Raw genomic sequence first — 27,936 nt, 5'->3', positions numbered from 1 at the left:
TGCTGGGCAAGGGCGTTACGAGGCGCTTGCTGGCCAGGGGTCCTTTGCTGCGGTGATTTTTAAATTCAAACGTTCATCATATTTATCGTTCACTGCTTGTGTCTCCTCTAGGATTTATCAACTGACCACTTTGTGTAACGACAAAAAGGAACAGTTGTGAGGAGGAGTACAGCTGGGGGATCAGAAGCCCTGCGTAAGGAAGATAACGGAGCACAGACAGCTCGCTGCTCTCTTGCCCTGCTAATAAAGGTCTTCCTGAAGGCTGTTCATGTAGGACACACAGTGTTGGCCGACACGGGCTCTGCTGGGAACTTTCAGACATAACTAACCTCGGTCGCCTCCTAACGCAGCTTCACCTACAACACATAGCCCCGCCTGTACCCCCACAAGAACCTAACAGCAAGCACACCCCAGAAGCATCTGTGATTAAAGCCAGACATACAGACGGTAAGAAACCACGTGGCGCGCGTTGTCTCCATGCCAGCTTTAATGGTACGTGCCCTACACATGACAACACCAGAGTCAAGACATTGTATCTGGGGTTGAGCTGTCTACTTTAAAGGCCAAGAAAAAATAAAAATTGACTAATCGGTGGTAGGAGCCTCTCAAAATAAAATACTGTAGAATAACCGTCTCCAGGGAAGGCTCTACGGTGCTGCGTTTGCTCTCTGTGTGACGCAAGACGTACATGCTGCAGCCTCTGTGTGTGCAGAGCAGTTCAGCAGCTGATTCAGTGCAGTCTCGGGCCCACCCCACTGAGAACCTTCTCTAGAGGCTGTAAGCCGCACACAAGCAGGGCGCCTTCTTGTACCTTGGTGACCCACCTGCAGCACCTTGTGGGGTGCTTAGTGGGCTGATGAAGCCGTGAGGGCTTTCCTCCTGCTATTAGGCTTGCTCCGAATTTGCACATTTTTGCATACAGGTTTCTGAAAGGGAAAACTAGAGCACCACATGCTGGATGGCTAGCCCTGCAGAACGCCCATGTACCTTCAGCAACACATACTGACAGATACTCTACATCTCCCGGGGGAACCCAATCCTTAGCTATCCCACTTGGCATTTGTCATTGTGCAGTTTTCAGGGAAACCCATGCATCACAAAAACATTAACACATGGCCTACAAGAAGAGAAATGTAGATTAGATAGAGCTCTTCTGCGCCAGTCTGAAGATTAAACTGAAGGGAGGGTGTTGTGCATTGGACATTTTAGAGACTGGAATCAGGATAAAGTCTTTTCAGTGATTGGCTGGATAATTTAAGTAAATCACTGCAGTGTGCCAAGACCCCTGTTTTTCCCAGTTATGAAAGGGCGATGGTGATGCTTTCTTCCCTGGCTCCATGAGGGCGTGTGTAACAGCACACGCAAGCACCCGCTCGCAGCAGGAGCTGCCTAATGGTCAGCTACCTTGCCTTTCAGAAGCTGTGTCAGTTAGGTAACAGTTACATAATCTGATGATAGTTTCATAATCTGACTTGGTTGGAAAGTTTAATTTCCTCCTGAAAACGTATGATCTGAACTTGGCATTACGATTATGTAGAATATGCCGCTTTGCTGAACCCGTGCCCTAGGATGACCCTGAAAAGAGCTGCAGGACGTAGAGGAGTTCCTGCAGAGAATCCAAAGTGGTGCCCTCAGCTCAAACTAAGAGCTTTTATGCTTCGAGTACATGTGGCTGCAAGAACGGTTGCCCAAGGAAGGCAGTGTAAATAAATCACCCGTATGCACTACCTGTATTATTTCAAAGACTCTGAGCTGCCTGTCAAATCTCGGCAATCCTCATTGTCCATAAGACACAAAACAACATTTGCGTTAATCCGTAACCATATAATATTTGGTCCACCTGACATAACCGCAGAGAATGTTTTGTTTGTCTGTTTTTGTGGCAGTATTTTGCTATGCAGCTCAGGCTGGTCTCAAACTCACAGTGATCCTCCTGCCTCAGCCTCTTGAACCCTAGGACAACAGGTGTGTGCCACCACGCTTGGTATCAGGGTGTGTGTGTGTTTTTTTTTTTTTTTTTTTTTTTGCCAAGATTCAATTGGAAAATTTCAAAGTCTAAGTTCTACAATTGCGTGTACCACTGTGAAATGACATGCTAAACAACATTAATCCATCTTTAATTATAGCAGATGATCACTTAATAGTTAACCTAGAGTCTATCAAGAAGAGAGAAAATTAGAATTTCCTACTTAGCTTGCATTTAAGATCTGATGGCGTGTAAATAGCAACTGAACTTCTCCTGCTACTGTCCAACACTGCCTTCCTTGGGCAACCTTCTTCCAGCCACATGTACTCTAAGCATAATCTTTTAATTTAAGCTGAGGGCATCACTTTGGATTCTCTGCAGGAACTCCTCTAGATTCTGCGCTTCTTTTGAGGAACATCTCTTAGGGCAAGGGATGGCGCTCAGCAGCACAACACCCACCTGGTGAGTGCCTGGTCATGAGTTTAGTTCCTGGTACCAAAAAACAAAACAAAAGTGAAGCAAAACAGCATTTCTTGGGCCAGGCAGAGAGCTCAGCAGTTTAACATGCCTGCTTAGGCAGACGCAGGCATGGGGTTCAATCCCCAGTGTGCTGTGCTGGCTCTGGCCCCAGGGCGCACTGAGACTGTGACTGAGACTGGGCCTGGTGGCGCATACCCTGATATCCCAGTGCTTGGGAGGCTAAAAACGGGGATCACTACGAGTCCAGTCTGTGTAGTGAGCCCCTGTACACCCTGGACTGAACACATTTTTTAAAAAAAAGAAAAAGAAACAAAAAACAGCACTCCTTGACTCCTTGACTGTCTGTCTGCATGGCTGAGTGCTACCTGCCCCTCTGCTGATGTTCACGTTGGTTCACTGCATGCCCCAGCCGGAACGGTCACAGGCCCTTCTACTCTTTACCATGACTCCTGCGTCACACTGAAAGGCTCTTCAACTGCACTGCTGGACCTTCTGCCTCTCTGCCTTATGTCTGCAGGTGCTCAATGAACATTTTTAGGACATGCAAAGATCATTATTATCACCACTGGGGGGAAGCAACTGTAGCACCCCAATTAGCACCCCAATTGCCAGATGAATGGCCATTAAGGAATATTAATGTGGCGATTTCCCTTATAAAACACAGTCTTAATAATATTTCAAGCTCTTCTACCGAGGTCTGACGCTGCTGAGAACACTGGGCAAAGCCCTAATTTTCCTAACTTCGACTTTTACATTTTCTGGATGTGCTTCCTGCCCCTCATCCCGCTGGCCCGGCCCAGAGCACAGAGCAAAGTGCTCAGAAAGGACTACATCAAGAGGAACTCTGTATCCTCACACAAAATGATAAGGACATTACAATGGAAGGAGCTGCCTCCTAGCCGCAAGCCTGTGTCAGGATTATTTTTCAGTGCTGAAATCTTAACTCAATGATGACAATCAGAAGGTTTGCTAGCTCAGCTAAATGCCACTTCTGCTGCCCACAGAGGCCGCTTGGGTCTTCCTGGCTTGCAGCTTACTGCTTTCTGAGTTCAAAAAAAATTTAAATTGAAGAAATAGCAGCTGAACTGTTTCAGACACTCTTGAAAGCCTCCTCACTGAGGCATCTGAAGGCCACTGCGGAGTGCGGGCGTCCACCTCCTCCCTGGAGCAGGCTGTGGACTGGGAGTGTGACAGAGCAGTGTCCATGAACCCCTGCGTGCGTGAGGATGACCGGCAGTGTTAATTAGGAGAGCAGAGCTTGGTGCGTCTCAGAAAGCTCAGCTGGAAGCAAAAGTTCCACTCCAGATGCCGGAGCATCAAATCAGAACTTGGAAGGGGTCAGAGCATCTGGAATTATCTCTCCAGATAACAGTGCTGTTTAGGATCTGAGCCAGGGAGGCGAGAGAAGTCTGTTTTGCCTAGTCTGGCAAGATTTAGAAACACTGCATTTTTACAGATTCATCGTGCCTTACAAACTCATCATTATTCTGCACTTAATAAATCTGCACTTGATATTTTCTCTAAGTAGGCTCGAAAACTTTCACTGATTTTGGTTTGCCTGCTCAGCAGTTCCGTCGTCTCCACATTTAAAGCGCCCAGGTACCACTCTGCTTATTCTTCGTCTGCATTTGCAAAGTCTTGGTCAAATACAAACAGATAGCAAGCGCTTCGTATTGGAAGGTGCTCTGCAGGCATCTGCCCCAGCAAACTGCGCGCCTGCGTTCCTCAACTTGCCTGACAGAGGCCGCACCGTGCGGGAAGGCTTCCCCAGCAGGGACAGCGTGTGGGAGGGAAGCGATCTTTCCTAATGAGTGGGCTGCAGCAGGCCTCGCCTGACACCGCTGGCCTACCACCCCATAAGCATGGACAGAGCGTCCCTCGCTCCATACTGTTTCCACAGAGCTGGCCTGGGCTGTGGCGTGCTCTGCCACCCAGCGACAGGGCTTGGCACCTGTTCTGTTTCTCATACTTCACAGCATTTGCAGGGCCGACAGCACCTGGCCCTGGACGCACTGGTCCCACGCGGCACCCTCCGTGCCTGTCGGCTGGCAGGATGTGTTAGAGAAGAGCTGATATCACCTCCCTCGCTTTACACGTAACAGACTGCTGTGGCCCGTCACCCTTCGGCAGGCCACTCTTCCTCCAGGCACACAGTATCCCTGAAGCCTTGAAGACAGTCTGCGTCCTTAACTTCTGATGAAAAGATTTTTAATCAGAAAACATGATGGGAGGGACCAGGGAGACGGCCCAGTGGAATAAGCGCTTCCCTGGCGAGTGCAAGGGCCTGAGTTCAATCCCCCCCAAAAAGAGAGAGAGAGAGAGAGAGAGAAGAGCAGAGAGAGAGAGAGAGAGAGAGAGAGAGATGGGAAACCTGGCATTGCTGTCATGCACCTCTGTGCATTGCTGTCCCCAATTCAGACCTACACAGGCTCAACTCTTCCCTTTTCGCGCCTGTACTGTCTTGCTACCTGGCATTTATTGTGCCATACATTTATGTGTTTGTGTGTTTTGCTCCGGTTCTCAGTCATGAGCAACAGGTAAGAAGCAGCAAGTGCTATTTTGTCACCAAAGTATTTCAGAGGCCTGCAGTGTAGGGCGCACTCAATAGGTATTCGGGGAGCAACCAATATGCCTCTGAGGAAGTGGGCCGCGCAACTTTTCCAACGTCCCACACCGGTTTCCACTTTCTCAGAGTTTATTCTTGGGACCGACAACAGACGAACACAATCGACCTCAAAGTTACATGCGGCCACAACTGCTGCTATCTTTAGCTCGGGTCTGGCGACTTCCGTTACGTTACTGATTTTACCAGTTTTCAACGTGCGCTCTACGGGCTCTGCAGGCAGGAGCGGCCGAGGCACCTGCGGTAGCAGATCTACTTCTCCTGTGACGGCCAACTGTAAGCGGGACCAGACATTCAGAGGCAGACAGTGAAAAGGAACCGTCAGCGCTTCCGGAAGCCTCACCACGTACTTGCAAGTGAACCGGAAAGAAGCCCTCACTAAGCATTCTTAAGTGAACAGCAATTGTTAAAACACAGATTGAAAGACTTACACTTAACTGCTCTGAATTTTCTATGAGTACTTTGGACTACGTAAGTTTCATAAAACTTGAAATTTCACATGAACTGTTTTAGATATTCAAGATCCCAAGAGAAGGTACATTTATTGAAAAATGAAAATACACAATAAAGGCATCACTTACTTTGACTCTAACTTTTCAATAAATTGACAGCATATCTGGGCACTGAAGCAATTATTATGCAAAGAAAGTAATTTTTTTGAGTAACTTAGTATTTGTTCCACGTATTAAGAATTTTATTTTTGCCTTAGATTTAACAGTGTTTATCTACTTGAAATCATTCATAACTTTGTATGCACTTTTGGCCTGTAGAAATAATTACTCTTTCTTCACTAGTGATTTTCTTGGAAACCACAGGTATATTTTCCTTCCAGTTTATGTCTCTTTCACTCACATTCCAAGCTCTGGAAATAAACTAGCCCTGGGGCACGTGGGGACGAAGCGACTGATTGTAACTATACTAAACCTAAGTGCTTATATTTGAGTTGTGTTGTATATAACTCGCTATGTGTTTTACAAACTCACAATTTCAGCATGCACAATAATGAAGAAAGAAAAATCCAGGGCTCAGACTGGCTGTAGACTGAAGCTTAGAGGACTATAAAGGCTCAAAAACAATGTCACATTTTCTTTTGCAATTTGAACTTATAAGAAAAAAAAAACCATGGAAATAATAGCTAACTATGACCCTTTTTACTTTTTTTTTGGTGCTGGTGATTGAACTCAGGACCTTGTGCTTGCCAGGCATGTACTTGTGCCACTGAGCTATATCCCCAGCCCCTTATGGCCCATTTTAAAGGAAGGATGGGACATTATTTTTGATAGTAAACTCAATGCCTTAAAAGTATTAAAAGAGGCTGGGGAGATAGCTCAGTAGAATAAGTGCTTGCCTGGCAGGCACAGGGGCCTGAGTTCAATCCCCGGTTCCAAAAAAAAAAAAAAAAAAAAAAGGTATTAAGAAAAACTACTTATTCATTGTCAATAGACAGAATTATTGCTAAAATTTTTGACTCAGGAGTCCTATGCATGTTAATAGAAAGATGTGCAACTTATATTTAGAGCTTCCACGATACTTAGCAGTATTGAAACACAGATATTCTCCATATACGATCAGGCCGTCAGTCTCTCAGCCCATGGCCAAAGACAAGGAGAACTTGTGCTTGTCACTGCTGAAGATCACGTTATTGGCATCCAGCGGGCAGACGCCAGGCACGCTGAGGCCTAATGTCCTGCGGCATGCAGCGTGCGGCACTGCCCTCAGCGACCGGGAGCTGTCCACTCACCAGGCCGACAGCACCAAAGTGACCCGGGAGAAACAGCACCGCAGGGCAAGAGTGCTGATTAGAGTCAGATACAGAGTCCCAGTCTAAGGCAATATTGTCTGAGTGAGTTCAAACAAACCGTATGAATTCGTCTGGTTGAGGACAGAAGTTTGATAAAATAGCTTCTATAAATAGTTTTTATTCAGAAAAAAGGTAAAGATTTTAAATGGATTACTTAGAACAAACAATTATTCTCTTTGAGAAGAAACCAAGAAATATACATATATGTAGTGTTCATACATTTATATCAAATTTTATGTCTATATTCTTGTCTCCATCCAGTATTTTGCTGCTTTGTGGATCCTCCAATTACAATTCTCACCAAGTCCAGAAGAGGAGGGGGCGTCTAGAACGACGGAGTGCGACTGTGGCAGGCGGCTGGCACGACCCCGTGAACTCCAGAGCTCCCAGCACCACGAGACTTCCACCAGGCTTTGCCTCTCCAGATGAGCTGTCGACAGGCATTAGCAGGTTGTCTTGCGGATTCCAGATGCTCCCACATTCGGGAGAACTTTCATCAACTGTCTCCTTCTGGCCTTTTCATGCCCTATACCTGGGCAATTCTGTTCACAACTAATTTGCTTTTATAAACACAAAGTTCTATTTTTGTTATTGTTTCTTCAGAAATCCTGATTCTGTAAAGCTCTTTAAAAATGCATTTGGAAGGAAACTGAAACCCTTCTCCATGCACCTCCCCTCCTCGCTCCATAAAATTCTTCCTTCGCCCCAAGCCATGACTAACGCGTACAGTATGCTTGCAATGAAAGCTGTCCCCACCGACGTCCCAACTCCAGATTCTTACTGTCAGAGCTCACGCTCTGATTAAGACGTCCGCTGAGCGCAAGGATCCGTCTGCGTCCCGGTATTAGGTTCCTGCCTTGCAACTGAAGCGCCTGAACGGAAGCTCTAACCTCACGGCACATTAGGGTTGGCTTCAGCCTGGAGAGCCACAAGTAGCTGATGGCACTGACGGGGAAAACACACAGCACCAGGAAGGGGAGAACGGACCTCACCCGTCAGCAGCCACAGGTGTAACTGTGCGCGCGGACAGCAGGAAGAGCCTTGTCTCTTCCTTCAGAGTACAAAATAACGTAAATACGAGAGGTGTTAAAATAAAGCACACCAGGCCGCACTTGGACAATTCCTGGGTACATGAATTAAGATAAAGTCCTGTTCTCTCTCCTGTTAGTAGTTTATCAAGCGTTCTTTTAATCCTTTGAAACTGCTCTTCTATGGCATTGTTACAAAGATCTTAGATTTTAGCCAACCAAGTTCTGAAAGTTCACTCTCTCTTTTTGTATCAATTAATTTGTATTTTATGCCATTTCATTTCCATTCTAATGAAGTGAATTAGCATAATGAGGGCCAAAGGTTATACTGCATGCATCTGGCTGCTTCATCTAACATCCTGGTTTACCTTTATGGTTTGTTGAAAGCAATGGTGAAAGGCAGGCAGAGAGAGACCACCTTGTGTACAGTTCTGATGCCAGAAAGAAATCTACATTCTTACCTATGTGACATCTGAAGTAACTCAGGCCCAGCAACCGAAGGAAATCACTGCTCCTTCATTTCAGGCTTAATTGTCAGAGACAGGAAGGGAGGAGGTGAAGAAAGAGGGCCGGGCTTCACGGCTACGGCCTTTGAGGTTCCGGCTGCAGCAGGCATGGCTTTCATTATATTTAAGTGAATTAGTCTGTTTCCTTTAAACAGGAGAGATTAACAAGCCACCAAGGGCCTGCTGTGTGATTCTGACACTTTTAGTGACTTGTGACATATGATTTGTGAATATCAATTCACCTTCAAAAGCGAAAGGCACAGTCAACATTAGCATGAAGTTTACCAAAAGCTGATTCTAGGTTAGTTTGGTTGCAACTGATTAGCAAAGGTATTTGCTGAGATGGGGAAATAAATCTTTAAATTTATACAGTGAACAGTTACATGTAGATTTAGGAATTTAACATAAATGGCTTTTCTTTAATAGAGAATACTTCAAGACTCGAACTTGGGAACTATGGGATAATTAAGTACAAGGAAAAATATCAGAAATCCTAAGTAAATTTTTTTAAAAATTTGCTTCCTTAGTGAAAGAATATGTCTCCAGTTCATTTGGCATCAAGACTAGTATTTCTCAACTGCATAGCAAAATAAATATATTTTCTTCTTCTGTGATTAGGTAAAAAGCACTTTGATATTTAGTAAAACGACATAACGAATGTGAAGCCAAAAGAACACACAGAAAAATTCATTCATGCTATAGAACTACTTTAGAAGCACTTGCAGTTTATTACTGGAAAAGTTTCTACTGCAAGAGTTCGTGTGTTCTCCCAGTCCGTTTCTTTCTAGCCATCCTGAGTGTTCAGATGAAGGTGGGTCAGGGCTGGAGTTGTGCAGCTGCAGCCGAGGATCTGGGGCTGTCAAGAAGAGACCGGTTTTGGTCTTTATGTAGACAAAATCTGGTCAAGAAAGCACAGAGCACCAGAGACCTTCCAGCAACAGAGGCCGATGTGCTTTGCCACAGAGGCCAGCAAAGGTCGGTAGTACTGAAGTACTTCCCATTTTAATAGTTATCCTCACCAAAGGACACAACAACAGTGCTTAAAGTGCATGTGAATTAGAGCCACGCTAGCTGCGCTGGAGGCCCAGTGTCACCAGGGTGTGATGACAGGCACAACTTCACGGACCTCAAACTTCCCATCTGTGAGATGGGCTGACCGTGGCCCCTACTCTGGAGTTGAAATGAAGGCACATGCGAGCGACATGGGACTGAACACTCAGCATCGTCATAGCTATTATTCTATCATATTTATAACAAAGCTGAAGCGATATCAAAAGCCAGCAGTCAGGCATCTGATCTCAGGAGTGGAGACCACTCACCCGGTGCACCCATCACTCAGTGCTAGCTAACAGAATTACATATATACTACATAAAATCTCCAAAGTTAAACTATAACAATAGTACACTAAAAGCCCATATTAAAATGAGAAATTGTCTGTGATCACCGTAGGAAAATGAAGATTTTCTGTACAGTCTAAGAGATGATAGGACTATCATCTTCATTTACTTTTAATGTAAGAATAAATTTTTAAATTTAATAACATAGCTTATTCTAAGTTTTCCTTTTTCTTTTCCTTAGGTGTCCTTCATCACAAAACGCTATGATTACTAAAGCATGTCAAAAGTTCTTAGTTCAGTCGGTCCCCGAGCCTGGACAGAGGGCAGGGAGGGCGGCAGTGTGCTCTGCCCGGGGGCCACTGCCACACAGGAGGGATGGCACACACCCAACCAACGGGTGGGGAACAGCTTCCTAGAGAAGAAAGCGGGCAGTGTGCATTTGTGATTATTTACTAGGAGAAATAATCTTACGCCTTCTTTGGAACTTCAGGCCCAGAACTTAAGCAGCCACAGCACAGCAGGCTCAGCAAATAACTGCAGCCTTTCACAAAGTCTTTTAGTGCTGTGATCAGCCTAAACGCTGCTTTTGCGACTAATAAATGATGGCCAGCGTCAGCGGTCACACACCGCCATGCTCAGCTGGACAGTCTTGTGGAGCTGACTGAACGACACTGAAGCCTTTGGTACTGAGGACACGTTGTGTAGCATGTTGCCAGTGTTTTATTAGTATCTTTAGATTTATATCCTCTGTAATGCTACAAGAAAATGCTGTCAGGTACAGGGGACACCAAACTGGTGTCAAGGGCATTCTGTGGGTCCCACTGTGCTTTATGTTGGAAGTGGGCCTCTACTGGGCATACTCACGCAATGCCCAAACAGACGAGGTCAGCTTTACTACTGCAAAATTCCCGATCATCTCAGACAAGGGCGCTGAAATGAGACGCTGTAATTCCCATAGCCAGCTAGAAGAATTCCTCACGCTGAGGGTGACACCCTCCCAAGCAGCCCGAGAAATGATTAAGCCAGTTCCCGAGCAACTACGGCATCTCCTCGAAGCTTTCTGCACGCGTTCAGCCTCTGAAGCTGTGCTGGAAACCCAAAGGCTCGCCACACAGACTCAGGGTGCTGCCAGCCCTTCTGGGCTCCCAGGCACGTTGCACGAATTCCTGCGGCTAGGGGGAGGGGGGGGGAGGATCCCGGAACCTCTGCAAGTTTGTTTATAGGACTGTCATCTGGTGTAGCATCCCAGCTCTTGCTCATGAACAGCGGTGGAGGAGCACTCTGACACAGCTTTGGGAGAAGCAGCCAGCTGAGCGAGTGCGCCTCTGCGCCCCCGTGCGCCTCCCGTGCCCCCCACCCCTGGCAGCTTTCCCACGCTCACACAGGCACTTAAACCACAAGCCGAAAGCAGACTGAATCTCAAGGAGCTCAGAAAGCTCTTCCATCAACCAAGAAATACTGAAATTTACACATATGTTCTAGCTTACTTTAGAAAGTACTTCCTTTTTATGGAAAATCATTGCAGGTCCTGCTCTCCACAACAAAAGCATCAGACAATGCACACGTGGAATATGTACATGAAATTCTTTCTGTAAAGTCCCTCAGTGCATCTTCCCCCTCCACGTCACTCCACACTTAACGTCCTCCCACTTTAAAATATTTATTTGGTACAGCGTCTCGCTATTCAGCGTGGGCTTGTAGTGATCCTGTCTCAGTCTCCCAGTGCTGGGATTACAGGCATTTCCCTCCACGTGTGGATTCAGTGGCCGGCAGGGCACGGGCCAGCGCAGCATGTGGTTCTGGGGATCTAACCCAGGTCCTTGTGCTTGCCAGGCAGGCGCTTAGACTGCTGAGCTATCTCCCCTGCCCCCTCAGTGTCGCTCCTAATTTTATTCTTAGAGATTTGTTGGCACTGAGAACCATTTGGAGGTGTTTGCTGAAGTTCAAATGACTACATGCACATGCTGTCCTCCCCTCTGCTGCTGCATGCTGGGTCTTGGGGAAAGGCTCACAATTCACACGCTGAGCGTTTCAACTGTGTAGTGCACAAACCCAAGTTACTTGTTTGCTATGAGGATTCCCCTGCTTTCACTCCCAACTGCTCTACTAGGAAGCAGCTGCTTATTTGAAGAGTCTTATCTTTAGTAAGAGAAACAGGTAGGAGCTGGACCTGAAAGGAGAACGCTCAGCTCTCTCTGATGCGATTTCACTGCTAAGAAAGCTTCAGAAACTTGCCGAATCCTACACTGATCCAGGCTCTCTGCTACAGGTAGAAGTCTGCGTAAGGCAAGCCCAGGTCACGCCCTCGCCAGTTCCTCGGCTCCAGGCGCAATTCATCACTGCACGCACAGTGGCAGCGGCACCTCCCTGCTCAAGTGAACACGGCCTCAACACTCAGGGTTAGGGAGAAAAAGAGAGCAGTGCCAACGCCCCACGCGAGGGGCTGCTCCACTGCGCCTCCGCTCGGGAACGTGGTACTGCTCTAAGGCTCCACACAAAACATCTGCGGCCTGTGTACAACTCCATTCAGCCCACAGCAGCGCAATTTCTGTGGCGAGGAAATGCCAGCTGTGGACGCGTGCTGCGCTTTCAGGTCCTAGCGGCTCAGGTCATAGAAAAGTCGCACTATCATGAGGCCACCTTGAGGCTGCCGGCTAGTGTAGCGAACGAGACAGCGTGGTCGCGGGCGGGTGGATGTCACACGGCGCGCCGCAAGGCCCTCGCGCAGAAAGGACGCATCTGTAGGCAGTCTCTTCAGCAAACTGCTCAGGCACGGACATTCCTCGGGAAGCACTGCTTCCTGACATTTTAGTGCACTGCATTAATTATGCATCTTTAAAGTTGTTCTGTCAGCCTTCACCACGAAGGTAACTCTTTAAATCGGAAAGTTTCTCACGGACATAGCATGCACCTCGTAGACAGGCAGTCTTTTTCCCTTCTTTTGTGCATTTTTTGTTTTAAAAGGAATGAAGAAACAACAATAAAAATGATACAGAATTTCAAAAAGGATGACAGGAAATCAACAGTGGTTATTACAGTGCATATTGTTATCTTCAAAACAGTTGCTCAGAACAGGTTTGCAAAATTGATCAAACTATGTAAGCACTGTCCCTTTCAGTAAACAGAAATTAGCTGTACAATTAGCTTAGCTATCTTGTGCGTGCATATATATATATGTATATATATATATTCATCTATGTTTTTTCTCTTCCTCTTTTTTCCCCATCCCAGTTGTTCTTTCCTTTTGAGCAGTTTCTTTCACTTTCTCAATATTGATTGTAGATTTTTTTTTTAACTTCCTGCAAAGCTTTATTCCAGAGGGGCTCAGTCCTTCTTGGCAGCTGCCTTCCTCATGGCGGCCAACATGTTGCTCAGCTCCTCACGCTTCCTCTTGGCGTGGATGTGCGTCCCCACCCTTCCCGCCCTTTTCTTGATGAGCTTGAGGGCGCACTTGTCCTTGGAGACCTTGAGCAGCTCCGTGGTGCACTGGCAGGGGGCGAAGCGGCACCCCTCCCGGATTGTGTCCCGCACGACCTTGGTGTGCTTGGTGAGGCGTCTGCGACGGAGGCTGGGCCTGGTTTGCTCACATTCTTAGTCACCTTGTGGCCTTGCTGAGTCCCACGGCCGTGGGATAGCGAGGGGGCCACGGCTACTCTTCTTCAATGGTTGCTGTGGCAGAAGGCTATTGCAGATTTTGTATTCTATTTACTATTCTAGTTTCTTGCACTAGGAAGACAAGATAATGTTTATACATGAGAGTCTGATTTACTTATGAGTATCCATTTACCTATAAAAGCCTCAAGTTTATCTTTCTTTATAGTTGAATAGTGCTCTATTATATGAAAATACTATATGGGTTTTATCCATTCCGTGGTTGATGGGCATTGAGTTGTTTCCAATATGTAGCTATTATGAATTGTGTTTGCAATAAATACTCTGTTTATTACAAATACAACAAATTGTGATGCACATACATTGCTGTAGCTTTTTTTTTTTGTACTGGAAATTGAACTCAGGAACTTGCACTTGCCAGGCAGGTACTCGTGCCACTGAATTATATCCTGGTACAATGTTTTTAATTCTTCTGGGAAAATACCTGGTCTAGAGAGGTACTGTTGGATCAGTTCCAGCAGGAACAAGTTTATAGCCAAGTGGAAAAACAACCATCGGTGTAGCGAAGTTCTGCACCAACCAATCAAAGCTGCTTGTAACGTCAGCACCTACCAGCGGAAGCAACATGAGCAATAAACACAACATTTCAAATCAAGTTTTATACGCGTAGTCACTCAAGCTTGCTGTTCATTTAGATCCACCCAAATCTGAGATTCTGTGAGGAGCCTGTTACTTTGTTACATACTTTTACAGACACTGTTTTGTTAATCCTCATCAATAGACTGAGGAAAGCAAAGCCTACAGGTATCTCAGTCCCAGAATCAACAGGTGGAAGGGTATGCTTTCTCCCATAAAATCTGATGTCTTCACTTTTGCTCTGATGATTCTTAAATGGGTTCGGAGAAGCTGAAAATCCCATATTAGATTCCCAGGTCTGCCGTGACAGAGTCCCACCACGTTCGTGGTTCTTCATCGCTGAGGTCCCGAGAGCAGCAGTGAAGAGTGCGCCACGCTGCACGGGGTCCAGGTTCTGGCAGAGCGGCCGGCCTCCTGCAGCCCTCCGGTGCGCCCAGCCTTGCCTCCGTCCATCCCAGATCCCCCTCCAAGGCCCAGGCCACGTACACACCCTGCGCACAAAGCCAGGAGGGCAGCAGCATCTGCGATCTGGTTTCCATCGCCAATTTCATTTTCTAAATTCTTCGGTCACTTTCTTTTAAGAACGTTTGTAAGAGCCTTCAGGGACCACCTGGATCATCAAGATAACCTCGTGTGTAAGTTTTTAATCTAATCACACTGACAAAACTTTACTATACAAGGTAACATGTGGAGGTTCCATGGATAAGAATCTGGTATCTTTGAGTAACTACTTTTTTTTTTAATGTATTTGGTACAGGGCTCACTACGCAGCTCCAACTTGTAGTTATTCTCCTGTTTTCAGCCTCCCCAGCACTTGGATTATAGGTGTGTGCCACCACAGCTGGATGGGGTCACTGGCTCAGCTCACCAGGGTGGGGCCTGCGGGGGCCTCTGGTGCCAGGGATCAAACCCTGGTCTCTGGGCTTGCGCAAACAGGCGCTTAGTCTGCTGAGCTATCTTGCTGGCCTTCTACTAGCCTTTTACAGTCTGCTGGTCTCCTGAAATTTATATGCATTCCATACGCAAAAGACATTCATTCCAACCCTCAACAAGCCCCCAATCTCCACCCATTATTGCATGAAATAAAATAAAAAATACACTTTAACGTGATTAGATTTAAAAAACCTCAAGTCTTATAACCCAAATCATATAGGAATGAAACGGATCGCACTCTGTCCTGGGAAAAAATCTTTTTCCCTGAATCTGCAGAATTAGAAAATAAGTTTATCAGTACCCAAATTGAAACGGTGGGATGGCAGACTAAAGGTTATACATATACTCCCACTCCAAAAAAAAAAAAAAAAGAAAGAAAGAAAGAAAGAAAGAAAAAGAAAAAAGAAAGAGACCACCAGTCCCGATCAATTTCAGAAGTCAGCAGAGTTAATTCATTAAGTTTCGAGGGCTGAGAATAATCCTCTTCGGTTTGAGAGTCCTCTCTTCAGACTCAGGCCAGGCAGGCTCTGTTCCCATAACTCTTTCTGCACCTGAGCCTCTGGAGTTCCTTTTTCTTTAAAAAGCGATTGTTCCCTTAAAGTTTGCAGCTTACTAGTTTATCAGTCTACTTCTGACCTGCAGGACTGGAGTCACCTGGCATTTCCCTTTCGTTCCGCTCTACTTTTGCTCCCCTTTTAGTTCAAATTGGCAGTGAGTCTACTGATACAACAGCCTCCGAAACCCCATGGCCTCCCGTGTATGTGACAGGGTTGCACACCGTGAAAGGGAAGCACAGATCTGTCCCGGGTGATTTTGTTTCTCTTGCCACCTTTTGCTGGGGCAGCCACGGAAGCCCGTGCTGCCTGCCCCCTCCTCAGGGCCGGCCCACGATGCTGGCCTTCCCTGCAGAGGAAGCGTTCCTCACAGCAAACCTTGTAATTCTGTATCTTCTGAAGTCTAGGTAGGGGGAGAGCTGAACAGGTCATCCAGTGCTATTTTGCTTGACAGCTAGTCTCTCTCAACCTCATCTTCTTGTTGACTGTAAGTAGCAAAAGAAGCCAGGCTGATCCTTTAACCCTTGGCTTGGAAATTTATCCAGCTGAATACCCAAATGTACCACTTACAAGTTCTCTCCACACAAGGCTGGCCCATCCTCTATTTATAACAATACATCCCTCACTTTTTCCTGAGTCCTCACCCCCAAACACTTAATGTTCCTATTTCTATTGACTTCTATGAATGATGATGCAACATTCTCTAGACGGCATGTCTGTGCTGTCCCTCATCCTCCCCTAAGTTCTCAACAGCACGTCTTTCATTTCCACAGAAATCCATTTAACAAAATGTGAGCCATTTTCCCATCACGCCGTTACCTAACCACGAAGTTGCTCTCAGACCCTGAGCTATCTGTACAGCAATATGCTAATTTGTTCATCGTTAAAATCTCTTGTTTCCCATGTTTTGGTAATAAATTACCAGAGCCGTGTCTTACAGAAATTATTTCACAATTCAAGGGACCAGATGTCCGAAGTAATTCCTGGGCTGGCATCAAGGTGCCGGCAGGCAAGCGCCTCTCTGGTACCGTAGAGACATTCTGTTCTTTCCTCCATCGCAGCTTCCACACCACGTTCTTAGCTATGGTTCCTCTGTTCATCTTCAAAGCTAACAAGGTTGTGTCTTTAAATCTTTTCCTTTCTGTTGCTATCACCAAATCCCCTTCTGCTTTCTATGTGTGCTTAATCTTTCTTTGTCAGTCTTACAATGACAGTTGTCATGGCATTTTGGGTCACCTGAATAATGCAGGGTAATCTCATATCAGGATCCTGACCTTAACTTCTTTTGTAAGAACTTTCAGATAACATTCCTGAGATAGAGGTATTAAGGTGTGGTGTCTTTAAGTAATCATTACTTAGGGTACTGAAACTATTACTTTCTAATACAGGAATGCACCTCGGATAGGGTCCTTATTCCATAAAATAAATATATTGAGTTAAAATATTTTCATAACAAATCAGTTCAATAAAGTGCATTCATTTCAAAGGTTAAGTCTCTGCAGCCCAGATAAAGTAAATGACTTGCACAGGATCTCAGAGTGAATGTTTTGATGCAGCCGCACCTTCGAGCCACAGCCCTCTCCTTCCACTTTCTGCAGCACACTGCTGTTTTCCTCTGAAGGAATCGCCAAGTATTGTTCACGTCTGAATTGTCATCAGATTATCCAAGAATCCAAACACAGTCGGGAACCAGAAATACCTATCTCACAGCCAGCAAGAACTTTCAAGGTGAGTAAAGTCATTAATATTTACTGAATATTAAAAAAATTACAGTCGTCTTAAAAAATTGGAGATGTATAAAAAAGAATTCACTTCATGATTTTGCAGTGTTTCATTCATAAGTCTGAAAGAAGTTAAGCTGTTTGCAGTGAGCCAAGTAACGATGGTCTCGCTAACTCAGTTTCCAAGTTTTCAGAACTGTAACATTTAGAACCAAGTGGACTGTCAGGTGGCCATGTACTTCCAACACCACCTCTCGGGCAGGTAGCACGGTCATCACACTTCCCAGAACAAAGGACGAACCCAGAGAAAGTCTAAGGTCCTGACCACAGTCGTGCAGTCAAACGAACGTCTGCAGCTGCGTGAGCTGGATTCTGAGCCAAGTGCTCGCCTGCACGCGGGGCCAAGGAGACCTAACTGCTGCTAGTCTGCAAGGCCACCAGATGTGTAGCGGGCTCATCAGACACACAGTGGCCTTCCGACTTCAGGCTCGAGGCTCTGAGAGCAGCGAGGCTTTAGGGAGAGCAGCATGGCCGGGAAGGCTTCTGGAGGCAACACCCAACCGAGACCTCGAGGCCGGGGGGCTGGAGTCACGGGCAGGCCTGCCACCCTGGGAGGTCTTGCAGTGCCCGCAAAAGCTGGATGCCAGGGGAGCAACACACTCGGGAGTACATGGATGCCAGCAGCCACGGTGTACAGTAAGCAGCGTAACTGCAGGAAGAGGGCAGCAGCTCATAGGGACCCTGCACAGGGCAGGGCCTTCGGGGGTGCTGGGACGGTTACAACACCCTCTGGAGTGCTGACTTCCACACGTGTGTGCCTTACACAGACCGGCCTGAAAGAGCCTAGGCTGGTTTTGTAATAGACTGAATGGGTCCTATTAATGCACAGGCTAGAAGAAGAGGCACAACCTGAGACCGTCACTAGCGGCCAAGGCAGACAGCACCCTAAGCAGGCCTGGCCCGCGTTCGAATCCTGACTTCCTTGGTTAGTTATACCTTGCTATGCTCAATTAGCAAATGCAGACATACAGATCACTACCTATATAGGTACAGACAGAGACAACATTTTATTCCTCATTTGTTCAAAATATACTTAACTATACCCTTTTGCTTCTTTTCTTGATGACCAAAATAAAAAAAATCCAAGATAACTTAGGACAGCAGGGACAAGAGCAGATACACAACTGGGACAAGTGACAGCGATGTGGCAGTTGCCTTTGGCAGTCTTCTAGAAATTATAGAACCCCTTACGGCCTTTTTACATGGGACATATATATTCCACTAGATATACGTACATATATATTTAGTGCAGGGTCTGCAGGGTCTCACTCCTAGATCGGACTCAGAGTGACCCTCCTGCTTTCAGCCTCCCAAGAGCTGGAATTACAGGCGCGCCACCACGCCCAGGCTCAATGATTGTCTCAGCGCACCCCGGGGGCAGGGCTGGCACAGCAAGCTGGGGGATCAAACCCCGGGATCCTGCATCTGCCTGAGCAGGCGCTTTAAACCTCTGAGCTATCTGCCTAGCCCAACATGGGGAATATTTTAAAGTAACGATCATCTGATCAATTGGGAATGGTAAGGGTAGTGCCATTTAGTGAAGATCAAAATTGTATCTTTCTCATGTGCCTATGATAAAATTTGTTTTTATGAGGCTATAATTTTCACTGTTTATTTGTATCATGTTGACATTCATAGACTATTTTCAAATACTGTTCTCATTTCATGCTGCCTTGTCTAATCTTCAAAAAGTGAACAAATATTATAGTAACAAAGCAGTTCAATTTTAAATGAAAATTCATTTTGCCAGGCTGTTCAAGTCCTCAAACGTGGAATACTCACCCCTCACAGGCTGGCACATTCCAACAGTTCTGGTTTCTTCTACTCAACCGCAAGCAAACCCTCACGTCCCCTTGGCTGGCCCACGGCTTCCCACGAGCTTCGCGCTGCCACGTTCTGGGTCCTGCTGGGGGTGTTCTTGCTCTTATCCTCTCGTCCGCGTCTGCCTGGAGTCCCTGTCCTCGCGAGACCGCCTGACACGGCCTGTGCTGTTTCAGGCTACTGCTGACGTCTGTCCTGCTTCTCGGCGCGGAGCCCGGCCTGCCGTGGGGTGCTGCCCCTTCCTGTCTGCTGTCCCTAGCTGCAGCTGCAAGCCCTGTCTGTGGTCACCATCACGGGACAAGGACCAAGACACGCTGGGAGCTGGGAGCGGAGCATCTGTGTAATCCTGGCTTAAAACCGTATCCCAACTTGAGAAGATGTTCTTTGATGCATTTAGTACAATAATTAAGAATTACTTTCCCCGCTTGCCTTTATACGTCGTTTTTCGACTGTTTTACCTGTTTTGCTGCTATAGTTTCTTTTCTTCTGTTCTTACTGCTTGCGTCCTTGACGACATTGTGAGCTTCGCGCCTTCCTCCGCCTCCTCCGGTCAGCTCAGATGCCTGCCGCAGCCTCCTAAGGAGCCGGATTGCATCTCTTTCCACTAAGTATCAGCACAGGTGAGCACACCTCGGCCGGGGCCTTCTCCTTTTGCGCTGCACGGGACATGTGCACGGCCGGCCCCGCCGGCCAGCTGTCTGCGCGTGCATCTGCATAGCGTCGCTCAGGGTCGCACAGTGTGTCTTCGCGTTGGACTAACTTGCCTGTGTATTTCATCCTCATTTTATTTCACCATTCACACACGCGTGGAGCATAAGCTCAGTGAAAGCAGGGAAAGTAATCTTGTTTTCTGACCATATCTTCCCAGTGACTCAGAAGCTGACAAAAAGCAGGCGCTCCTGCTGCTGTTCAATCAGTCGAAGACTAGCCGACCTCGTTTGATCTCTAGCCTGCGCGCAAGAGGTGGGCATCCTGGCGTCCCAGCCCCACCGCCCAGGGCGTCCCGCGGCTGCAGGCTGTGGCCTCGCACTTGGCGCGGGCTCTGGCTCCTGAGCTCACCCTTCTCCAGGCCATACACAAGCCACCATGAATAAAAGCCCGCACCTTAATCGCTTCTCCTGCAGCCCCCTTACCAGGACCTGAGGCCTCCTCAGGCTGATGCCCCAGAGGTCACTGGGCGCGGCGACGGTCTGGGCATTCATCTTAGATAACAAGTTCTCCGTTCAGTTAATGGGACAAGCAGCTCAGGGCGGCTTGGCTCTGTCCCCACACGCCCTCCTGGTGGAGTCAGCCTCTTCGGCAGGCCATCAGCCCACCTCTCTCCTGGGACTGTGCAAATGTGTCTTCATCGCCCGCAGGGTGTGGCATCCTGCCCGCAGAGCCTTCGGCCGCCGGCGCTCTCCTGTCGGCTCGGAGCGCTTCCCTTTCATGCTTTGTAGCCATCTTTCTTTACCCCTGAACCTCAATTCTGATGAGCTGTAAGAGGCTCCTGCAATTCTGTTCACAAAGCTTTCATGCCACAACCTGACTGATATCCTTGACACTTCTCCCCGCAAATTTAGACAATCATTCTTTTACAAAGATATCCTAAAAAGTGCCCAAGAAGCCTAATAATTACTGCTATTAATACATTATAAAAATACCTCACTTCTAATAATGAAGCATATAAATAAGAACCATGTTTTATTAGTTTCTACATTAACAGATAAACATATGTAAAGAGGCAGAGTCTGCACATAATAAAGATAATCCCAACTCATGAGTCAGTCCCAAAATGTTATTCCTTAACGGAACATGGAAACACACTAGCGCACTAAATTCAGATTCTGACTCTTGTTGGTGTTTAAAAAATTCATAATAAAGACATGTACGTCTCTGTACTGGTCAGTGTGAGGCATAAATGCATGCATATTTTGCATTGCTTCCCCACTGATAGCCATCATTAATACAAACACAGGTTCTGTTTTTTAAGAAAACTATGTACATTTAGCAGAGATAAGCAAAGAAACTCGCTAATCTTCTTGACATTCTGAAAGTTGGAGATATCAAAGATCTCCAAATCAACATACATCTTCTGCTGAAGTAGGAGAAAAAAAGTCATTATTTGATTTCTTAAATTATTTTCACTTACTTTCTCTTCTAGGAGTCCTGACATAAGGCAGAAAGGTAAAGAAAAGGGCAAAGTAGGTAATAAGTAATAATTGTGCTGAAATTTTTAAAAGAAATTGCAGAAAGTGATACTGTGGAAGAATTTAACCTGGAGGGAAAACACAGAATGGCGGACTCTGAACAGGGAGCCAACCTGCATTCATAGCAGCGTGCTTGCCTGGAGTTTGCCCACTTCACAAGAGACAGAAATTATAAGAAAATGGCCATGAAGAGGGGAGAAGGAAGAATGTAATACAAATTCAAATGAAAGGCTTCTGGCAGAGTACGTTCAATATGAGGAGTTGAGGTTTTTAGGCACAAAAGATAGAAGTAGCCCTTCTGGATGTCAGATACCCCAAATATCTAGACCTCTCACCTGAACATTACCTGCGGTTCTAAGTGATGCTAATGAATTACTTTCTTTGGCTTCAAAGGTAAGCAATGGGTTTAGAACCACAGAAAAGAAAAGACAAAGACATGGAGAAGAAAATAATAGAGAGGCAAAGGAATTGTGAAATTATGGCTTGGTCACACAGATTGCTTCAAAAGAGGACTGTTAGTAGGAATCAGTTAAGCATCAAGCTGTAAAGACTTCATGAAAACTTCAACACAGCAACAAGGCCTCAAAAAAGGTTAAGGATAAAATAGCGTGCACGTTTATCAGTAAAGCATCTTAACAAGTTCCTTGAAAGAAAGCAACAATTGCAGAAAAAATACAAAACATCTTTCAAAGCTTCTTAATTTTGCAGTTGTCCTGCACTGCCATGAATCTGGTACAGGTATAATGCAATTATGATGCCTGCTTAGCTGACAATTATTTGAATTTTGAAGTATAACAACTTTATCAATACTATTTCTTCAATGAGGTTTAAATAATTCACGTTTCAATGACATCATTCATTGTAAGAAACATGACCAAACGTCTGAAAATTCTTCATTAGTGATAACACACACACTGACAGATTAGGTCTAGGTGGAGGTAGACGGGTTTGGACCAAAGAATTATTAGGTGAACTATAAAATGAAGGAATGGTTTACTGCCAGCTCTGAGAATCTATCACGTGGTAATTGGATGCACGTGTTAGCAGCAGTAAAAAGTCACTGTCCAGTTGTCCACCTTACACGGGAATCTGCTCTGAGAGTCTTCTCTGATTTATTGTTCCAATTAGAACACAATGTTCAAAGAAAGAACACCACCGACCTGGTTTAAAAGCCTTCGGGTTATTAGTTTGTGGGTGACCTGGCTCTCTTCTAGGTATTTTGATGCTTTCTATTTGTGGAAAACCTACACAAATTAATACCGAGTTTAAAAGTGACTCTACTGAACATCAAAGTGTTACACTCATTCATTTCTAAACTGTCGCTGGCGGCATTCAACGATGCACGTGCATTTCTTTCCACTCACTTTAATTTCTAGGTTAGTTTTTACTCTGTTGGCTGACTGACAGAGGGAGAAGTAATACGCGACAGGAAGAAAAGAGTGACAACTGTTGAAAGTAAGGATTTCAGATTGTTAAAACCATGTGAGCAAGGGGCAAATGTGAAAGATCTCTGTTTTTACAGTGGACCCTGAAAAGTTAAGATGCTTTGACATAAAAGATGTGAAGAAAATAAAGTTCATTTAACCCCTAAGCAGTGTTAAAGCTGTATAAACATAGATGTTAACACTGTCTCACTGAAAAATTAACAAAGCTCTTTAATTTCTAATAGAAAAATACTAATATTTTTCTTATATTAAGCAAATATCAACTATTCACGTTGACAAATGTTCAAACAGCACTACTGAAACTGTCATCTGAATTACTTTTCATTGCAAAGTTCACAGAAATAGCGTTAAACAGGTTAAAATCACTTTGAACTAATGCACATGCATTGCTTTACCTTCTGAAGTGTAGCAAAAAATACCATTTGCACTACAATTGCAGACCCGCACGTGGCATTCAAGGCTTAAGAAGCATGCAGACGTTCATGGCCAGCTCATAAACGTGAAGAACATAGTTCTCTTTCAAATGAGCTGTCAACTTTTTCCCAACATTTTGGCTTGTAGAAAGTTAGACATCTGGAAAATAAGCGGAGTTTGCCTCTGAACATTAAGGTAATTGTAAAGGAATTTAAGGTGCTAATCATGTCTATTATGAGTTCTTTAAATTCTAAGGGACGTTACTGGCATAAGGGTCTTTGCTGTAACGTAGATAGAAGAAAACACGAATGCAACGGAGTCCCTCTGACTGCGTGGGACATCTCCTTCTTATCCTATCTGCTTCTCCTCCTCATGCTGCTTTCCCTTCTTAAATTCTGTGCTTAAACATCATTTTGAAAACACCTGCTTTTAAAAAGTGCTCCAGTCCTTTGGGAGATAGATTACTGAAATGCACAGACCTGCAGATTGGAGTGTGTGGACTTCTTATCCCAACACTGGTGTGTGATTCACGCCAACGGTTTGCTTGGGCTCCACCCAGTAGGTAGTTATAAATCAGATTTATGAAGGGGAAACTCAAATTGTGTGCTGGAATGGATTTATGACAAAGCCATCACAGTGACAGGGCCATCTGGTGTGGATGCAATAAAGCCAACAGGACAGTGTCACGTAAACATCACCTACAGTGCCTTTCACCTTCATAAATCCTCTGTGCTCAGGATTAAATGCTGCCGGTTATCAATTATGCACCAAAATTCTAGGAACAGCCACAACTTAAATAAGACATAAGTAGAAGCCATAAATTGTCTATAAGGGTTTTCCTTAGGAAACTTGTTTATTAGGGGATAATACCAGGATCTTTATTTTCCTCAACAATTATTTGCTTCAATTTACTTGACAACTTACAGTGACTTCTGCTCAAGATTAAAGGTAATAATGCAAAACTTTAACGTAGACAACGTGTCGTTTTATGTGGTGACGCTCCCTTTTGACTTGCAGGCTCATTTTAAAGTATTCTCCACATCTCTAGGTTTGTCTCCAAAATGTTGCCCTTCTTAATAGTTATACAGTAGAAGCTTTTGCAAAGCCCACTCCTCCATGATATTTCTGATCAAATTATTTCATTACACATGGGAATAATTAAACATTTGTGGTGAGCTGTAAACAATTACTATACACAATGACATTCGTGGGTTTTTCTTAAGTAGGTAGATATTCCTAATGACTTCTGTTTCCAAACATGAAATCAGTGTATATGAACTTTGTGCATGTCCATAAGCAATTATATTGCCAAACACAGTATCAGGAGAGAGCCCTCACCTACCCAGTACGCTGTCATTGTCTGATAATATGTGGCCCCTGCAATGATTTTCTCTAGTGCATTTCATTTCTGTTTTACTGTCTGTCATTTTACTTCAGCTCCAAATTAAGCCTAATGTCTACTGGTGTTTACAGAAAGAAGTAAAGTTTTAGACAGTTGCAAGATATTTAGGGTGTGTAATTCCAACATATCAATATCTGAAAGTCCCAGGGAGTTATAATATACTAGGCTTGCTCTTCTATCTCAGTTCTGTCAATTTCTAGTTGAGTGACCTTGCACAACTGCCTTTCTCCAGATTTGAGTTTTATATTTAAAAAGCTCGGGTTGTTAAATCTGTATCTTAGGGCTACTAGGATTTTAAAGGAAATGCACACCCATTTATACCTATTTCTCCATCGTCTTCCACGCTCCTGGCTCTGAAAGGCCCACAAGATCTGGGCCTCTTTGGAGTGCAGAAGTTCTCAAGTTGGGAAACACATTTTCTTTCCAGTCGACTCCTCTTCAAGTGACAACTATGCTAGACACACACAGCTGTGTTCCTCCCAGTCAGAGGCGAGCCACCAGTTCCAGTTGCGAGGGCCCTTGACAGCTGTATCCAGCCCTCACGGAGGCCAGGACTGCAGCCAAGTGGCAGCGCTTCCAGGGCAAAGCTCTAGATGTGATGAGCGATAAAGCCACCCCCAAATGCGCCTGCACACATCTAGTGACAGACGCACTGCAGTTCTGCTGAACTACTCCAGCTTCTCCGATGTCTAGCTGGAGAAGCAGACTTCATTTCTGCTCTCTTTATTCTACTCTCATACAACAGCAAAGAGCAAACTAGAAATAATCCCTTCTCTAAAAGAGTAGCAATAATAATTACTGAAACTGACATGACTTGCCTTAGCTCATGTAAGTTTAGAACTACTCAATCTCTAGGAACTGATTTTAGAAGTTAAAATGTCCTTATGATCCTGATTATGGCTGATTTCCTTGCCGTGTTTTTGCTTGCTAGCATTGTGCTTGCAAAATACTAACACAAGAGTCAGTTAATTACCAAGCACATCACAAATACAGAGCCTCTTAGTAAGCTGCTGCTGTTTTGCAGCAGCACTAATGCCAGGGTCAGGAGTAACAAAGAAAATTAATCTTCAAATAAGCAAACCTGGAAAGAATGGCTTTGTGCATTAAGAATGATTAATGATTTTTTAGAAAAACATTACTGAAATGTAGCTTTTGGACACAAACTGACACTCTTCAGAGGTTGGGTGCCCTACTATTTAAGAGGTTACCATGTGGTGGACTGACTGCCTGGCTACCTTGTGGATATGACAAAAGTTTGTTCAGATGGGATTAGACAACTTTTAGACAGTATCTTAGCCATACCACAGGCTTCAGCTGACCCAGCCCAGCTGGACACTGCAGGAGCATCTGATTACTGTATTCCATGTAAAACTAGGGCTTTTCCAATCTGTACTCCTCACTTGCTAGCTTTTAAGGCAGATATTCTTGGAAAGCCTACATTTACGATTTGACATCATTGAACACCGGAAACTCCTCCCCCTTCTCGTTGAAGCATTTGGACTGCCTTCCTCAACTAGCAGTGCGTTAAGACTGTGTTCACCACGCAGAAGAGCTACTGGTATGTCTTGCGACTTAGCATGCAAACTTGGCAAATTTTTATACAATAAAAAATTGTAAGCCTTTCCATTGTCAGATAATTTATATTGTAAGAAAAAGTTCACTGTGTTTCCAGACCATCATTTTACTAAATGATAACGCAGCAGTCATCATTTTACATAACAGTAGTTTAAACTGCATAAAGTAAAATAGCGGAGGCTGGTCTCTGCATCACATCTGAGACACGAAAATACCCCCAATCAAGTTGTTATCAAAATGTTTTTAAAAGATGAAGATTTCCCCAAGATTTACTCTCTGAAAGTTTAGTACATCTTCGGAGTTTTTCTGTTAAATAAAATTACAAAGAAATTCAATCCATAGGAAGTTCTGTAAAATCTCCAGCTTCCTCTGTCCAGCCCAGCCTCCCCCACCTGTGAACTGGATCCCACCACACTAAGTTGTTTGAAAACTAGATAGAAATTTAGTCACCAATTATACATACAGGCTATCCAAAGCGTCTGGTCAACACAGATGACAAATGGGTTTCTTTTGTGAATAACTTCATTAGTAAAAGTAACTGTCATTATGACCTTACCTGCGGGACTCTAAGAATCTCAATGAACACACACGTAACTATGTATTTACTATCTCTAGCACCAAATAGAAAACAGAAGAGTTTACTTCCACAAATAGTTTTACTACTTGTAAACACATCGCTAAAGTTAGTAAACAGAAGCGGTAGCTGAGGAGCCATAGACGTTAATGTTGAACATACACGAGCTCCTAAAAAAGAAAACTAAATTTTAATTCTTGTACATCTTTATCTAGAAATAAATTGTCAAATTCTGGTCAGCTGTCATTTTCATCAGTACCTGATACTTTGTGGGCCCAAGAATCTTGAAATGTGTGACCCATTCATTTAAATTAGCTGCCAGATACATCCGTGGAGTTTCCAAACGCTGACAATAAAAGCTAATATGGAATTACCATTGAGACAGAGCTAAATGGCCAGTACATATGTCTACATATGAGTTTTTGCTGTCTTCAGTGTGCCTAGCCCTAGGGTCCTTTCAAATAACAATCAATAGGGGATGAATAAATTTCACCACTTGAAAGTAAGCAGGAAAGGAAACCAACAGCATAATCTAGTTTGACTGGATTAATTCCAAGGAGAGGCACAGTGCCCGCCCCTCTGTCCTGTCCTCCCTCCCCTTGTGGAGCCCACACCCTTGCAAGAAAAGAGAAGGGGAAAAATGAAGGAGGGACTTCAAGGGTCCCAGGAAAACTTGCAGGGAAGAGAAAGCTTCACCCGATGGGATACACTACAGCCATGGCAACAGACTTTTACTTTGAAAATAAAAGAATGACAATGAAATTTGTGTGAGGTCTGTGGGAATCCAGCCCCAGATGTTTACAGCGCTGTAGTAGGGCTCTGCAAGATGAGAGGCTTCGGGCGGAGCGGCGCAGGAGCGCAGCACAAAGCCCGCATCTGCTGTTGACAACGCCGCCGACGCGAGCATCAAGTTACCAGCGAGGAGGCCGCGGGGCCTGAAAGCCGACTTCGGGGGCTGCAATCACTCAGACCCACAGCGAGGACCCGAAGAGGAAAGCGATCGAAACCAGAGAACGCTTTCCTCCGCCATCCAGGGCGCCAGGGCGCGGGGATGGGCAGGACGGGACGGGCAGGAGCTGCCCTCGCGAATAAAATTCCCACAAGGCCCCCCCACAGTGACGGCTGGTGATTACTTTCAGTTCGAAAAACCAAAGTCCCGAGCGCCAGCGAAAGGAAACACATTTTCCCGGAGCCACAGCGGAGGGAGGGAGCGAGGGAGGCAGGGAGGCAGGGAGCGGGAGGCCGCACGTGGGCCGAG

The 27,936-nt window shown here is 45.2% G+C and overlaps 1 protein-coding gene across 1 annotated transcript in view; it reads right to left on the bottom strand.

Moving 5' to 3' along the window:
* The window catches only part of Fgf10 (fibroblast growth factor 10), an 84,145-nt gene that overhangs the window by 55,494 nt on the left and 715 nt on the right, over positions 1-27,936 (bottom strand). The gene's annotated exons all lie outside the window — the stretch shown is intronic.

This window comes from Octodon degus, unplaced genomic scaffold (assembly GCF_000260255.1).
Source record: "Octodon degus isolate 3935 unplaced genomic scaffold, OctDeg1.0 scaffold00299, whole genome shotgun sequence".
Taxonomy (NCBI): domain Eukaryota; kingdom Metazoa; phylum Chordata; class Mammalia; order Rodentia; family Octodontidae; genus Octodon; species Octodon degus.
Note: the sequence above shows the minus strand (reverse complement) of the source record. Positions and strands in the feature narration are given on the sequence as shown.